The sequence below is a fragment of the Myotis yumanensis genome, unplaced genomic scaffold, assembly GCF_028538775.1.
Source record: "Myotis yumanensis isolate MYYU_CA2020_CCGP unplaced genomic scaffold, mMyoYum1.0.hap1 SCAF_2, whole genome shotgun sequence".
NCBI classification, from domain to species: domain Eukaryota; kingdom Metazoa; phylum Chordata; class Mammalia; order Chiroptera; family Vespertilionidae; genus Myotis; species Myotis yumanensis.
Window position 1 is genome coordinate 159123008 of NW_027223753.1, and position 16244 is coordinate 159139251.

Sequence of the window (16244 nt, forward strand, 5' to 3'; positions counted from 1 at the left end):
TCCTCCTAGCTGCTCCATCCTATACACCTTAACCACTATAAACATCAGTTTCTTCATCTTTAAGGTGGGGGTAGTATTAGCTTTTCAGAGTGATGCTTTCTTAAAGACATTTGAACATTATGCCCAGGTCATAAGCTGAATATTGAAGAATATAAATTCGGCCTAAGACTCCAGCATCATTCAGTTTTGGAGCTGAATTAATTCAGCCCAAAAGGACTAGTGACACTTTACACACTAACCAGGCTGTGCTTGTAGCCAACTAAAATCGCTACATTGGCATGTTCTGCCTGTCAACCAAATCCCCCTTGTGAACTTGTGTTGCTGAGCATTTGGGCCCCAGGGAGGAGTTGGCATTATTCTTGTTACCTAGATTCTCCCCTTCACTTTAACGTGGTGCTTGAACATTTGTTCAACGCCTTCTGCTACCCTGCATTTGAGGGAAAGGGAGTCAAATGGACAGAGCAGAGCTATGATGAGAATGTAGATGTGAGTCTGCATTCCTTTGAAATAAGAAAATGGAAACTTTTTGCTGAGTATCCACTATGTTTTAGGCACTTTCCTCTAACATCTCATTTAATAATCCAGGAACCCCTTAAAATAGATGCAATCCTCATGTTACAGAGCAGAAATCTGAATTTTTATTTTAAGTTGTTAAGCATGGTAATTATGCATTTTTTTTACTATTTTGGCTTAATATTATTTCATAAACACTTTATCTGCTTTATCATATTGCTTAATATTTTTCTGTTTTTCCCCTTTATAAATAAATGTCTTCTCCTCATTCTAAAAACTTTATTTTGTTGTTAATCCTCACCCAAGGATATTTTTGTTTTGATCTTTTTAGAGACGGAGAAGCATAGATGCGACACATTGATTGGTTTTCTCCGAACACCTCCCCCCCCCCCCCCACACACACACCCCCACACACACACCCAGGGCCAAATTAAGCCTGCCTTTGACAGGAATGGAACCCAGACCTTTCAGTCCACAGGCCTATGCTCTATCCACTGAGCCAAACCAGCAAAGGGTCTAAAAACATTTTGAGACCCTCTTACCTTCATGTTTATCATTTTAACGGTTGTATAATAAGCCTGTTACCCAACCTTAATTTATTTAACCTATTTCCTTTTGTTGACAGTTTAGTTTTGTTTGTTTGCTTTTTGTGGTTTTTTAAATTATTATTTCTGTAATAAATGATCCTGATAGGAACATCCCACACAGCATTATTTTGTTCTGGAAATTTCCCCAAGAATGGAATTACTACATCAAAGGGGATTTGGCTCTGTATTTACAGAGACTAGAGAATTGCTTACCCAAAGGAGTGTGTGGTTCTTGAGGGTAAAAAGAAAAATCTGGTTTCTACAAAAGAAATTAATTTTCCACTTATTCATAAAATATTTGAGCTCCTGATAGATGTTAGGCGCCATGCCAGGGACTGGGGATGAGCAAGGTCGGGTCTGGTAGAGGCAACCGCGCTCCAGGTCCCTTCCTCTGGACAGGGAGGAACGCGCGCCCCTCCGCGCGGAGGAGTGGAAGGAGGGAGCTGTTGCGAGTACCGGGGAGATCTCGCAGCACAGACAGCTCTCGGCCTGAGCCTTGCAGAATGAGTAAGAGTTTAGGCACGGGATTTATATTTATTTTATTGTGACTCTCTGCCCTTTCATCAGAAAAAAAAAAAAATTCCCACTTTTGGCACAGAGACCATTGGAGCCCGAAGCCCCCAACGTCGTAAGCCTCTTTCCATCTCCTAGGAGGAGTGCAGGGGGTGTCTTCGACCGAGGGTGCGGGCTCCCGGGTGCGGGGTCCCCGGTCCGGGAACTCGCGGCGCGGCACTGCGGGCAGAGGACAGGGGAGGACCCGAGCGCGGGGCCCGCAGTCCCCAAGGACCAGACCCGATGCGTGGCCCTCGGGGGAGGGAAGACGCTCCCTGGGCGCAGGGCTCCCGCGGAGTCCGCTCGGCGCGGTCAGGTTGGGCAGACGGTGAGGGAAGCGGAGCTGCTCGGGGTGCAGGGTTAGAGGGCCTCCGCGAGGGGCTCCGAGGGGAGCGGGGCTCAGCACTCGCGGACCCCGCGGGGGCAGGCGGGCGGGGAGCGGGCGGGGGGCGGAGCTCCGAGGCCGGGGCCGCGGCGGCTGCCCAGAGGGTCTGCGGGGGCTGCTGTGGCCAGGCCCGAGGGCGGGCGCCTCTCCGGGATCCGGACCTTGGAACTGGGAGCGGGGGACCCGCGCGCCGTCTTAGCTAAGCTGAGAGCCCATCCTCGCGGGGACCCACAGCCCACGGGCCGGCGCTGTCCCAGGTAAGGGAGCCATGGCCTGGGCGCCAGGTAGGACCAAGGGCCCCCAGGAGGGCGGGCAGAAGGCGTCCCAATGCGGGAGGGGCAGTGGCGGGTCTGGGGGCTGCGGGCTCGGGAGGCCAAACGAAGGGCGCAGGCCCGAGCAGCTCAGCCCTGGAAACACTGGGTGCCGGCCACGGGGCAAGTCAAGTTGCAGGACCAAAAGCTTCCCGGCTGCACCCAGCGGCTCATTGACCCTCAAAGGGGCGGTGGGACGGACGCCTTCGCGGATGAACCGGAGTGCGCGCCAAGACTCGGGCTGTGGATGGTGTCTTGTGCTTGTGCCTTGTTTCTTGTGTCTGTATGCACCATTGTCACAAAGAACACCTTTTCCGTGTGCGTTAAGGGGACGGTTTTCTAGGCTGTTTGGAACGGAGGGCCACGGCATCTGCACCCATCCTGCTGGGCCATAAGCCCTCTTGGAGGATCTTGGCCCAACCCTCCAGCTACCTTAGAGACCTTGCCTGGGTGGCACCAAATTAAGGTCTCAGCCTCTGGGCCTGATCACCAGCCTCCATATTCCTCGGGGAGTGAATCATATATATATATCTTTTATTATTTTAAAAATTATTTTTAAATTATAATTTCAATAGATAACACATGCACATGGTTTTTAAAAATCAAATGCAAGTTTATCATCTAGAATAACGCCTATACTAGCATTTGTGTTTATTTTCAATTCCCTTGTTTTTTCACCATATTCTTTCCTACTCTTCTTGTTCTGTCTCCTCCTTTTGATTCTGTACCCCACCTCCTGCCTGATGGAAGTACCAGAAAATAATGACGTCACCCCACTGTCTGCAAACCTTAAGCCCACTAGCACTACCCCTGCTTTCTTCAAAGTCTTTCTTCCAAAGTTGCCCTTGGGGTAGGGAGCCCACTACCAAAAGGATATTTCCTTTATTTGCCTTAACTCTCCAGCAATTTGAAGAACGCAGCATTGGGGAATTGTCCGTGAGAAGTTCTGTATTACCTGTTCTTTCCCTTAAACTGGACTTTCCAAGTGCAATTTCAGTGGAGGCTGGTAGTGAGGAGAATCAAGGAAGGATACTCCCTAAAGTGCTTTAGATTTCCAGGAACCAATACCTCACTGGTTCTGATTCCTGAAAGTGAAACTCTGCCAGTTACATCTTTCCATTGCCCTCCTCTTTCCCCCCAGGACCAGCAGAGTTGCATGAGATTTTTCCTCTGTAAGAACTCAGAGGGTGGAGGTTTTATATCTGTGAAGGCGGGGGGAGGTGGGCTGTAGAGGAAGGAGGTGCAGGCCAAGACCCCTGAGTGGAGAGGAATCCTGGGGCTCAGGGCCCTGCCACTCAGGAACAGCCTCCAGATAATTTTGTAAGAGACCATATATGTGGCTTACTTTTTGCCAACAATCAGCACAATCAACTTTTTTCCAAGGCTTTTTCTATGCAGGGAAAAAAGGATTGAGAAGTAGAAAAAAAAAATAGCAAATAAGCCTGTTTTTATCTATATGATAAAATAGAAGTTGTTCAAATTCTTTCTACTGAATTATAAGGCATTTTAGGAGTTGTGTACAGTGTCTAAACCTAGTAGCTCCTCCAGTCACTACATTTTCCTTTATTTTTTCATGTTGCATGACCCTGACCTGGATCCCAAACATGTCAAAATATACAGGTTGGTTAGAAGCTGACACTTCTAAGAAGCCCTGTGGATTGGGGGGTTGAGAGGGAGAAGATTACAAAATAAGGACTTATCGTTTTGCTAATATAGGGAAATAATGGAAAGGAATGGATTAAGTATCAGCTTGAGTTTGGTAAGAAACTGAGTATAAGAAAACAGGGAAATGAGTAAGAGGTGAAGGAATCACTCACCATTCCTTCATTCAAAATGTTTACAGTGTGCCTGGCAATGTGCCAGTTACTGGGGGAGAAGGAGTAAGGGTGAATGGAGCCAGGCAGGATCCCTGATCTCCTGAAGTTTACAGATGCTTTGGGGGAGGCAACTGTTAGTAAAATAACTATTGAAAATGTAATTGCACACTAAGCTCTCTAAAGGAAAGAAGAGTGTGTACATGGACTGCACTGCATGACCAAGTAAGGCTTTCTCAAGGAGGTTTCCCTTGAGCTGATATTCAAGGGGAAGTGGGAATGTTGGGAATAAATACCTGGTTTTGAGATAGGATCATAAAGTATCAGTTAGGAATTGCTATTAGCTGCTTGGAATCAAGGAGTCTGTCTTCCATGTGGTGTTTGCCATACAGTGTGTGCACGCACGTAGAGTTGGCATTTCTGGAATTTGGGGAAAGGATGCTTTGTTATCATCGCATCATTTGTCCTGTCTTGAGTTGGTCATGGTTTTCCATTGCTGTCATTCTTGCTTTTAAATTAAATGTTTAAATTAATTTTATTCTTACAGTGACAGTTTATTGTTATCACTGAGTACGTTCCCAGGTGAAAACAGGTGTGGCAGGTAGACTGCAATATCTTCTCCCCAGCCCTGTAACTGCTCCTACCTTTTCAGAGTTTCATATGTAGTCCTTAAGTAAAGGGGGGGGGGGGACTAATTGCATTGATACTGTAAGTAAAAGTAATCTAAAGCTCACAGTGGGGTTCTCTAACAAGCAACATATTTTATGTGCAAATAAATATTTTCATTTCTTCCAACACTACTTACAGCAAATTTTCTAATGTCCAGCACTGTGTTAGATACTATGGATAAAATGGGTTAGTAAGACATGGTCCCAGCATTTAAGGAGTTCATAGAAGTCTAACAGGTGGGACTCATACTCACCCATGTACGGCTAGGAAAGAACTGTGGTTGCTATAATAAAGTTACAGTGATGCACTGGGAAGGGAGTGGTCAGTTCTACCAAGGAAAGGAGGGGCTCAGAAAAGTTTCATGGAAGAGTTAACATTTGAGTTGAATCTTGAAAGATGAGACATTCCACAATCTAGACAAAGGAGAGAGGGCATTGTAGAAGAGGGTTTAGTATGCAAAACAAACAAACAAAACCCACAGAGACATAGGTCCAGGACATTCATGTGACTCAAAGAACTGAAGCATAAGGAACAAAGAGGGGCTATTAAGAGGTAAGACTGGAGTGGTGGGCGGGGCAGGTCACAGAGAATCTGCACACCATCATATGGATAGCCTGGTGGTGAAAGTATGCACTCATATGGACCCAGATTTGAGTCATGGCTTGGCCACTTTCTAGCTGTGGAACATTGGTTCAGTAACTTGGCCTCAATATATAATGGTAATGAAGGTTGTACCACCCTCATTGAGTTGCTGCAAGAATTGAGATAAGTCATGTAGTAACTGTCAACGATTATGCACCCAGTTATTGTTGGCTATTGTTTTCATTATTCATCTTAGGACAAAGGGAACCACTGGAGAGTTTTAAGTAAAGGAGTGATTTAGTGAGCATTTTGTTTAAAGCACAATCGTTCTGGCTGCCTGTGGATTCCGGGTTAAAGGGGAGTCAGTTTGGGGCAGAGGAAACACTTGAAGAGATTGTAATCATTCAGATGACAGTGAAGATGGCATGAATGCTGGTGGCTAGGGTAGTAGCCCTGGAGAAAAGGAGACAAATGCTTGAGATGTCTGTGGGGTAGGCTCCACAGAACTCAGTTACTCATTAGGTGTGGGGAATGGGATTCTGATCTGTCATCCTTTGGTTCTGTCATCCAAGTGACCTCAGGGTAAACAAAAAGAAGCCGGCGCCAAGCAGGACTAGGGATCCGGTATCTAGGAAGTGCTTATGTGAAGAGGACTTAATGATTGGTACCCGAAAAGCTGTCTTCTAATTCAGAAGGTCCCTTGACAACTAGTGTGTCATAGAGTAAAAGGATCAGAAAGACTTAGTTGATCCAGAACAAATAAAATTCTTTGTTTCTCTCTCTCTCTCTCTCATCTCTGGGAGGCTTTTAGTTCAAGGTAAATGAACATTAGACTTTATCCATTTGCCACTGTCATAAAGTGGCACATATAACCCTCACTCATGCCTGGCAGTTTTGATTCAACTCTTGCCTGACAATAACCTGATTGAAGTTTTTCTCCTCTTTTCTCGTGTCCTGAAATCCCATAAGCACTGGCTGAGGTGCCTTGATTAATGCCAGTGAGAATTAGAGGATTTAGGTGGACCCTACTTTATAATGCAGGGTAATGTTGGTTACCATTGCATCCATTCATAAAAGAGAAAATAACCCAGACCTGTGTGATAGTGTTTGCTGAAAAGTTTCCGGGAGCTTTATGCCTATTTCCCCCAAATGTGGGTCCTGGGAAAAGCTGATTGATTGTAGTAGCTTGAACAACTGTATCATTACTCAAAGGCACAGAAATGAAAAGACATTATAATTAGGCAGGACCAATGAGTGAGGTGGCAAAATGTGAAGTGAGGAAAATAAGTCTAGACTTTGGATATAAGTGGACTTTCGATGTCTGTGACCTTGGGCAACATATCTAACCTCTCCGAGCCTCAGTTTTTACTGGTGGACATTCTTTTGATATCTGTAAAACTGAGGTAATATCTCCTGCAAGGGCTGGTTGTGAGCTGTATATGGAGGTGCCCAGCATCGGGCGGCTGCTTAACTGACCTGTATCCTTTGACTCGACTGCCTCTGAGGTCTCCCCTTACATTGAAAAAGCAGGAAGAATGAAGATTTCTCGGGGTGAGTAATCTGAATTAATTGGCTTTTATGTGTTTCTCATCTATGATTGATATTTGCCCCCTGGTAACAGAGCAAATACCTGTTTTCCTCCACCCTCAGGGAATGCTTGTCAGTGATGATGGGGCAAAGGTAAAATGATTCCTGCAGAGAGGAAGCTAATTTTAGCTACTCTTCTTTCAACACACACACACAAGCAAAATTACTAACACATATAAAAACAGAGTGATTTGACTTCTTTCTCAGTGGAATTCCTAACAAGCATTTTTCTTGTTTACTTGTTTTTCATGGAGAAAGAAAGAAGCAGGCTCAAAGAGATTGTAATGGTTCCCCCACGCCCCGACCCCCTAATAATTGTGAGCTGTTTGTTCTTAAGGAAAAAAGTTTTGTTTTTCTACTCTTAATAGGAGTTGATGATTGAAAGAAGTCTCATACCCTCCATATAGTTTTTCTAAATATTCTGTACTTCAATCAAAGCCTTCAGCTTAGTTCAACAAGCATCAGTTGAGCTCCAACTGCATGCTAGAGGGGTGCATTGGCACTGTGGACACAGAGATGCCAGCTGTGGTACCCAGATCTCCAGTTTGGTAGCCCTTGCAGAAGAGGCTGAGTAGGGAGAGGAGTTGGGTGCCAGCTGATTTAAGGGAGCCAGTGAGAAGGGACTCCTCAGGCCAAGGTTCTCTCCTACAGTTTCAGAGCCCTGTCCATCAGATCATGAACTCCTTTAGGTCAGGATCCAGGTCTGCTCATATCTATGCTCCATGTCCTTGCATATGGGAGCCCTTTTGTGCTAAGTGTTTGTTGATTGAGAGATCAGGAGAAAAAGGCAGTGAGGAGGCCAAGTGGCCTTCTATTTCTGCACTCTTAAAAATGAAAATATTCCAAATAAAGGTTTGCTCTATGCAATTAGCCAATTTTCACCCTTATCTTTTGAGAGGCAGTGCAGTATAGTGGTTAGAAGTCTGGGCTCTGGAATTAGAGTGCCTGGCCCTGTATCCCAGCTCCACAACTTACTAGGTGTGTGACCTTGAGCAAGTCATTTAACCTCTATGTGCTCCAGTTTCTTTATTACCTACTTTATTGGTTGTTAAAAGACTTAAATGAGCTAATACACATTGTTCACACTCATCAAGCACAGATACTATGTCTTATTCAACACTGAATCCAGCATGGTGCCTGGTACACTGGAGAAGCTGAGTGAATGAACAAATCTCAATATGTAGGCATTTGACTGACAAGGTACTTTCCTACCATTAACTCACTTGATCCTCAGAACATCTCAGGAGATAAGTAAAGGAGATGGACAGGATAGGTACCATCATCTCCATTTTACAGATGAGGAAGTAGGGCACTGCAAGATGGAGCGACTTGACAAAGAAAGACCAACTATGTAAATGACTCATGCTTTTTTAAATTATTGGTTTACAGAGCAGAAGGGGGGAGAGAGAGAGAGAAGGAGAGAAACATCGATTTGTTGTCCCATTTATTTATTCATTCATTAGTTGCTTCTTGTATGTGCCCTAATCAAAGATCAAATCTGAAACCTTGGCATATCAGGATGATGCTCTAATCACTGGGGCCAGGGCCTGATTCGTGCTCCTAACTCCATTTGTTCTTAGCCCTATGATCTTACCACTACCTGGCTCTGGCTGCCCCTCAATCTTATGCAGGTTTCATGGAACTCAAAGGTTATCCACCAGCAAATATGAGTGCACATAGCTGTTTTAGCTTTCTGAAGAAATGAACTTTTTTAAAAATATATTTTATTGGTTTTTTACAGAGAGAGGGAGAGAGATAGAGAGTCAGAAACATCGATGAGAGAGAAACATCGATCAGCTGCCTCCTGCACATCTCCTACTGGGGATGTGCCCGCAACCCAGGTACATGCCCTTGACCGGAATCGAACCTGGGACCCTTCAGTCTGCAGGCCGATGCTCTATCCACTGAGCCAAACCGGTTTCAGCAGAAATGAACTTCTTACTGTAAATACACATAGTCAAATTGTAACTTCAAGTTAAAAGTTGAAGTTTGGAAAGTTTCTATTTTGGGGGATGGGGAGAAAAGCAGAGGATATTTTATGGGAATGAGGAAGTTCTTTCTATGTGTGAAAGTAGCAGACAATCATGAAGAAAAATATGGACAGATTTTGCTACATAAATATTTAAGATACTTATGAATAAAAAGTCACAATTAAGTTAAAAGGAAAATAAACTTTAAAAGTTGAATTAGCCCTGGCTGGTGTTTCACATTGGTTAGAGCCTTAGCCCAAGGACTAAAAGGTCTTGGATTTGATTCCCAGTCAAGGGCAATTACCTGGATTTTGGGTTCGCTTCTCGATCCTGGTTGGGGTATGTGCGGGAGGCAACCAGTAGATGCGTCTCTCTCACATGGATGTTTCTCTCTCTTTCCCCCTTCCATCCTCCCTTCCACTCTCTCTGAAAAAAGCAATGGAAAAAATATCCTCTGGTGAGGAATGAAAAAAAAATTGCATTAAATATGTCAAAAGGTTAAACATTTCAGTATCTAAAGAGCTCATAGAATTTAATAGAAAAAAACATTAAGACCTTCTTTTCAAAAAAATGGGCAAAGGATTAACAGTTTTCAAATGAGGAAAAGCACATGGTTGAGGAACATATAAAATATTTTAACTTTACTTGAATAAAAGAAGTAAGGTTTTTTAAAATGATATACCAATTTGCTTATCAAGACTATTACAGCTTTAAAGATGCTGGTGGAGTGAGATAAAATGGTTACCCTTATAACAAATTATCCTGAAAATAATCACTTTAAAATTGTTTATAGAAAAGAAACAAGCTATCTAAGAAACTATAAACAAAAACATGCTTGGTACTATTGTTTGTCCATAATAACTAAAGTGCTGAAGAACTATAACACAAACCTAAAAAAACTTATGCCTAAAAATGTTCTTCATAGTATTTATTTATGAACGTAAACACTAGAAACAACCCATGTCCAATAATAAGGGAGTGTTTAAATAAATTATGATTGGGATGAAGAAGCATAGACTATCAGCTAAAAGTATCAAGTCTCACCACCTGGATTTAAATCCTGAATTGACTGCATATTAGCCCTACAATAACCTCTTCATGCCTCACTTTCTTTTTTAAAAAAATTTAAATTCTTTATTATTTATGGTATTACCTATGTCTCTTTTTTCTCTCATTGACCTCTCCCCAGGTGCTCCCACCCCCCAGCACATGCCATCACCCCCTTACTGTCTGTGTCCATGGGTTATGCTTATATACATGCATACAACTCCTTTAGTAATACAGCTTGATATCTGGTATTGTGATCCCTCCAACTTTGTTCTTTGTCAGGATTGCTGTGGCTATTCAGGGTCTTTTTTTAATTCCATATGAATTTATGGAGAGTATGTTCTAGGTTTGTGAAATATGCCATTGGTATTTAAATGGAAATTGCATTGAATTTAGAGATTGCTTTGGGTAATATGGACATTTTAATGATGTTGATTCTACCAATCCATGAACACAGTATTCTTCCATTTGCTTATGTTTTCCTCTACCTCTTTTTTAAACATCCTGTAGTTTTCTGAGTAGACGTCTTTTACCTCCTTAGTTAAGTTTATTCCTAGGTATCTTAATTTTTTTGTTGCAATAGTAAATGGGATTTTTTTTTTTAGTTTCTCTTTCTGTGAGTTCATTATTGGTGTATAGAAAAGCCATAGATTTCTGGGTGTTAATTTTGTATCCTGCTACATTGCTGCATTCAGTTATTAAGTCTAATAGTTTTTGGATGGAGACTTTAGGGCTTTCTATGTACAATATCATGTCATCTTCGAATAATGACAGTTTTACTCCTTTTCCAATTTGGATGCCTTTTATTTTTTCTTTTTGTCTGATCACTATGGCTAGCACTTCCAGTAGTATGTCGAACAGGAGTGGTGAAACTGGGCATCCCTGTCTTGTTCTTGTTCTTAAGAGCAACAAGAAAAGACCAGAGTAAGCAGAAGGAAGGAAATGATAAAGATCAGAACGGGAGGAGAAACCAAGATGGCGGCATAGGTTAACGCGGGAGTTTGCTGCCTCGAACAACCACTTCAAAAATACAACTAAAAAACGGAATGGACATCATCCAGAACCACAGGAAGGCTGGCTGAGTGGAAGTTCTACAACTAGGAGGAACCGAGAATCAGAGGAGGCGCAGTGCTGAAGTAAAATACTAAGGTGCAGAGTGCGCGCAGCTCAGGCTGGTGGCTGAGGACGTGGTTGACTGTTTAAATCTGGAGGGAGCCTCAGACTCTGAGCTCCAGATCCGGGCAAGTCTCTAGGGACCCAGACTCAAACGGGAGAAGCGGGACTGTCTGGCTTCGGTCCCTCTGAGGTTTGCAGCGGTTGCTGGGACAGAGAGGCAGAGCCCCTGGGGACAGACTGAGAGCAGCCATAACTGCTCCCTCCTCCGCCCTGTTGATCCTGTGGGATCCGCCCCACCCAAGCCCTACACAGAGCCATTTGCAGGATAGCCTCAGGCAAAGGCTAGATTAGCACCTCCCTAGAGGACAGAAGTTCTCCCACTGCAAACACAGCTGATTCTCACAGCCAGTTGGCCTGGAGGTCAAGTAATAATTACCTACAACAATCAAGGCTTGACTACAAGACTGCTCACAGAGACCACAAGGGGGTGCACCAAGAGTGTCTACCTCAGGTAATTGGGACACTTAACACGGAAAGCCACTCTATCGACACAGCGAAGCATAAAAAAATGCCAAGACAAAGAAACAGGCCACAAAGGACAGAACCGGAGGAAAGCAGGCTACTGGATATAGAGTTCAAAACCACACTTTTGAGGTCTCTCAAGAGGCTTCTAGAGGCTGTCGATAAACTTGATGAGATGTACAGGAAATCTAATGAGACCCTCGATGGTGTGATAAAGGACCAACTAGAAAGTAAGCATACACTGACTGAAATAAAGAATATTATACAGATTCCCAACAGCAGACCAGAGGAGCACAAGAATCAAGTCAAAGATTTGAAATTCGAGGAAGCAAAAAACACCCAACCAGAAAAGCAAAATGAAAAAAGAATCCGAAAGTGTGAAGATAGTGTAAGGAGCCTCTGAGACAGCTACAAGCATACCAACATCAGAATAATAGGGGTACCAGAAGATGAGAGAGAGCAAGATATTGAAAACCTATTTGAAGAAATAATGGCAGAAAACTTCCCCTACTTGGTGAAAGAAATAGATTTACAAGTCCAGGAAGCACAGAGAACCCCAAACAAAAGGAATCCAAAGAGGACCACACCAAGACACATCATAATTAAAATGCCAAGAGCAAAAGACAAAAAGAGAATCTTAAAAGCAGCAAGAGAAAGAAACTCAGTTACCTACAAGGGAATACCCATACGACTGTCAGCTGATTTCTCAACAGAAACTTTGCAGGCCAGAAGGGAGTGGCAAGAAATATTCAAAGTGATGAATAGGAAGAACCTACAACCAAGATTACTTTATCCAGCAAAGCTATCATTCAGAATTGAAGGTCAGATAAAGAGCTTCACAGATAAGGAAAAGCTAAAGGAGTTTATCACCACCAAACCAGTATTATATGAAATGCTGAAAGGTATCCTTTAAGAAGAGGAAGAAGAAGAAAAAGGTAAAGATACAAATTATGAACAACAAATATGCATCTATCAACAAGTGAATCTAAGAATCAAGTGAATAAATAATCTGATGAACAGAATGAACTGGTGATTATAATAGAATCAGGGACATAGAAAGGGAATGGACTGACTATGCTTCGGGGGGAAGGGGTGTGGGAAATGCGGTAAGAGACTGGACAAAAATCATGCACCTGTGGATGAGGACAGTGGGTGGGGAGTGAGGGCGGAGGGTGGGGTGGGAACTGGGAGGAAGGGAGTTATGGGGGGAAAAAAGAGGAACAAATGTAATAATCTGAACAATAAAGATTTAATTATTTTAAAAAAAAGATCAGAACGGAAATAAGTAACATAGAGACCAAAAAACTATAGAAAAGATCAATAAAACCAAGAGCTGGTTCTTTGAAAGGATAAACAAGATTGATGAACCTCTAGCCAGGCTTACTAAGAAACAGAGAGAGGACCCAAATAAACAAAATCAGAAATGAAAGAGGTGAAGTAACAACTGACCACACATGTGACACACAAAGGATTATGAAAAAAATACTATGAACAACTCTACTCCAACAAAATGGACAACCTAGAGGAAGTAGACATATTCCTAGAAAAATACAATCTTCCAAAACTCAATCAGGAAGAATCAAAAAACCTGAATAGACCGATGAAATTGAAGCAGCAATCAAAAGACTTCCAGCAAACAAAAGCCCTGGTCCAGATGGCTTCACAGGGGAGTTTTACCAAACATTCAAAGAAGAACTAACACCTATCCTCCTCAGAGTATTTAAAAATATTCAAAAGGAAGGCACACTACCAAGCTCTTTCTAAGAAGTCAGCATTACCATAATCCCAAAGCCAGATAAAGACACTACAAAGAAAAAGAATTATCCCTCATGAACATAGATGCTAAAATCAACAAAATCCTAGCAAATCAGATCCAGCATTACATTAAAAAGATCATACACCATGACCAAGTGGGATTTATTTCGGGGATGCAAGGCTGGTATAATATTTGCAAATCAATAAACGCTATACATCACATAAACAATCTGAGAGAAAAAACAAATAACCATATTAATTGATGCAGAAAAAGCATTTGACAAAATCCAACACCCTTTCAGCGAAGTGAGAATAGAAGGATCATACCTCAACATAATAAAAGATTTATATGACAAACCTACAGCCAGCATCATACTCAATGGGCAAAAACTAAAACCATGACTTACTTTCTTCATTTATACAGTGGTGACGAGAAGGGTACCTACTGCATAGTTTATGTGGGTTAAATGAATCTATATAGGTCCACAATTCCAAAATTCTCAAAGCTCTACAAACCTAAAAGTTTTTGTAAATTTATTAGCAGCAGAATATGATTGAACTGACATAACTTTATCCCACTTTCTATTACTACTAGTATATTCTGGGGCTATAGTCAACCTTAATCCTTTCCATAGTTTTATTTTCTCTGCAGAATCTCTAAGGTTCTCTTATGAATTAATAACCCTCATGAACATGTGAAAAGATTAACTGAGGCCAATGCTAATTGGAGTCAGGTACATCTACTTTGAGCTAATCCCTTAGCCTAGAAACCTTCCAAATCCTCCAGCCCAGAACTTTCAAACTTTAAGATGGAGAATTTTTATTTAATTTTATTTATTTATTTATTTTTGTTAATCCTCACCCGAGGATATTTTTCCATTGATTTTTAGGGAGAGTAGAAGAGAGAGGGAAAGACAGAGAGAAGCATCGATGTGAGAGAAACATTGCTTGGTTGCCTCCTGCACAAGCCCCTATCAGGACCCGGGCCAGGGAGGAGCCTACAACCGAGTTACATGCCCTTGACCAGAATCGAACCCGGGATCCTGATCAGCAGGCGAACGCTCTATCCACTGAGCAAAACTGGCTAGGGCAAGATGGGGAATATTATTAACTAGATTGCTGAGCTCCATCCCCAGAAACTCTCACTGAGTAGATCTGGGGTTGGGTAAAATGTCTGTAGTTCTCACAAATTCCCAGAATTCTCACAAATTCCCAGGTGATGTTGATCATAGACCATGAGTTAAATACCCTGCTCTAACCCACCCCCTCTTTCATTTGCATCACCCCTTACACTGTACCTTTTTTATATGAACATTTTTATTTCTGGAAATCTTCAACTTGTGTTTTTTTTATTCTCTTATCTTCTCATTTCTATGCTGTGCTTTTGTTTCTAAGGGTAGTCACCTAATAAAATTATCACTTTCTAAGCACTAATGTACCAGTGACTATGTTAGTGCTGTATTAATATTTTTTCATCTTTTCAACCACCCTAAAAGGATATTATCCTCATTTTAGAGGTGAGAAAACAGAGGTCTCAGTAAGTGGGAAAAAACAAGTCCTCTGGGCTCCAAAGCCCAACCTCATTTTATTTTACTGTGCCATCCCTTTCACATAGTGGTTCATGTCACCAGGTCTCCGGGCTACATGTTTTCTCAATCCTGCCTCAGCTGTGTGGCTCCTGCTGAGTCCCTAAACTGTAATCCCATCTCTATTCATCACTTATCCAGATCCAATTGACTAGAACTTCTAGCCAGGAAGCTCCCCCAGCTACGCCTGCCCACAGCCTACACTGCAGTGCATCTTTTGTTCTTACCTGACATTTACCATATGGTGTGTTTGCTTTTTCATACCAAGGGATTGTCTTCCTACCTGGATTAGGAACTCCTTGAAGGCAGGGCCCATCTCTGGCATCTCTGGGTCCCGCCTTGAAATAGCCATCGTGGGGACTGATTGCCTTCCTTACCCCTCTTGTACTTTTCTCCCTTCCTATCCTGCCACCCCCACCACTTGTCCCTCCTTATCTTGGCAGCTTCCTTCACTGACCCTTTTGGGGACCCCATTTCTGTTTCTAGAGAGTGGAAGTGTCTGTCTCTGATCTCTTTATATTCTTCTAATCCTTAATATCATAATTTCAGCCTTTGATTTGGGCCTTCCCTGAAGCTTTTTATTTTAAAAACATGTTCTACCACTTGACTCCTGAGATGGGTGAAAAGCTTTCAGACTCATGCCCTTTTTTAGGGCATAATCAATTATAGAAGGAACAGTTGAACCTCAGAAAGTAAACTACTATAAAAAACATTAATTAGCATTCCCTCTAATAAAAATGTGTGTATGTGTATATATATGTGTTTGTGTATGTATGTGTGTGTGTGTGTGATTTTTTGAAAAGAGTAAGTTATCCCTGAACAATAACAACAACAAAAGTTTATGACATAACATTAAATGAATCATAAGGGGATATTGGACAAGTGTTAAAGAAGTATTTGAAAATAGGTTAATTAAAACGTAATAGTAAAAAAAAAAAAAGAAAAGAAAAGAAATATCTTAAATGTCCAGCAGTAGATAATTGGCTATGTAAATTTTGACTCATATACCATGAGCCACTATGAAGTCATTAAACATGCCTATTACACACTTATAACAATAAATATATATTGTCAAATGAAAATAAAAACAGGTTGCTGACCAGAATGTATATGAATGATTCCAATGCTGTAAAATGATATATGTATGCGTATACCTAGTCACCAAAAGGAGGTCTTCTGGTGATGGACTTTTGGGTGATTTTAAACTTTCTGTTTCTTTTCATTTCTTCTTTATACTTTTCTATGTTG

General features: G+C 42.1%; 1 protein-coding gene across 2 annotated transcripts in view; it reads left to right on the plus strand.

Moving 5' to 3' along the window:
• Positions 1–1694: 1694 nt before the first annotated feature.
• The window catches only part of CASR (calcium sensing receptor), a 102061-nt gene continuing 87511 nt past the window's right edge, over positions 1695–16244 (plus strand). Inside the window, exon 1 of one of the 2 annotated variants that reach the window (XM_070406302.1) lies at positions 1695–1728. The gene's annotated coding sequence lies outside the window, so the exon portion shown is untranslated. Of the gene's footprint in view, positions 1729–2229; positions 2295–16244 lie in introns of those variants that run through there. The other variant, XM_070406301.1, reaches the window with a different exon arrangement.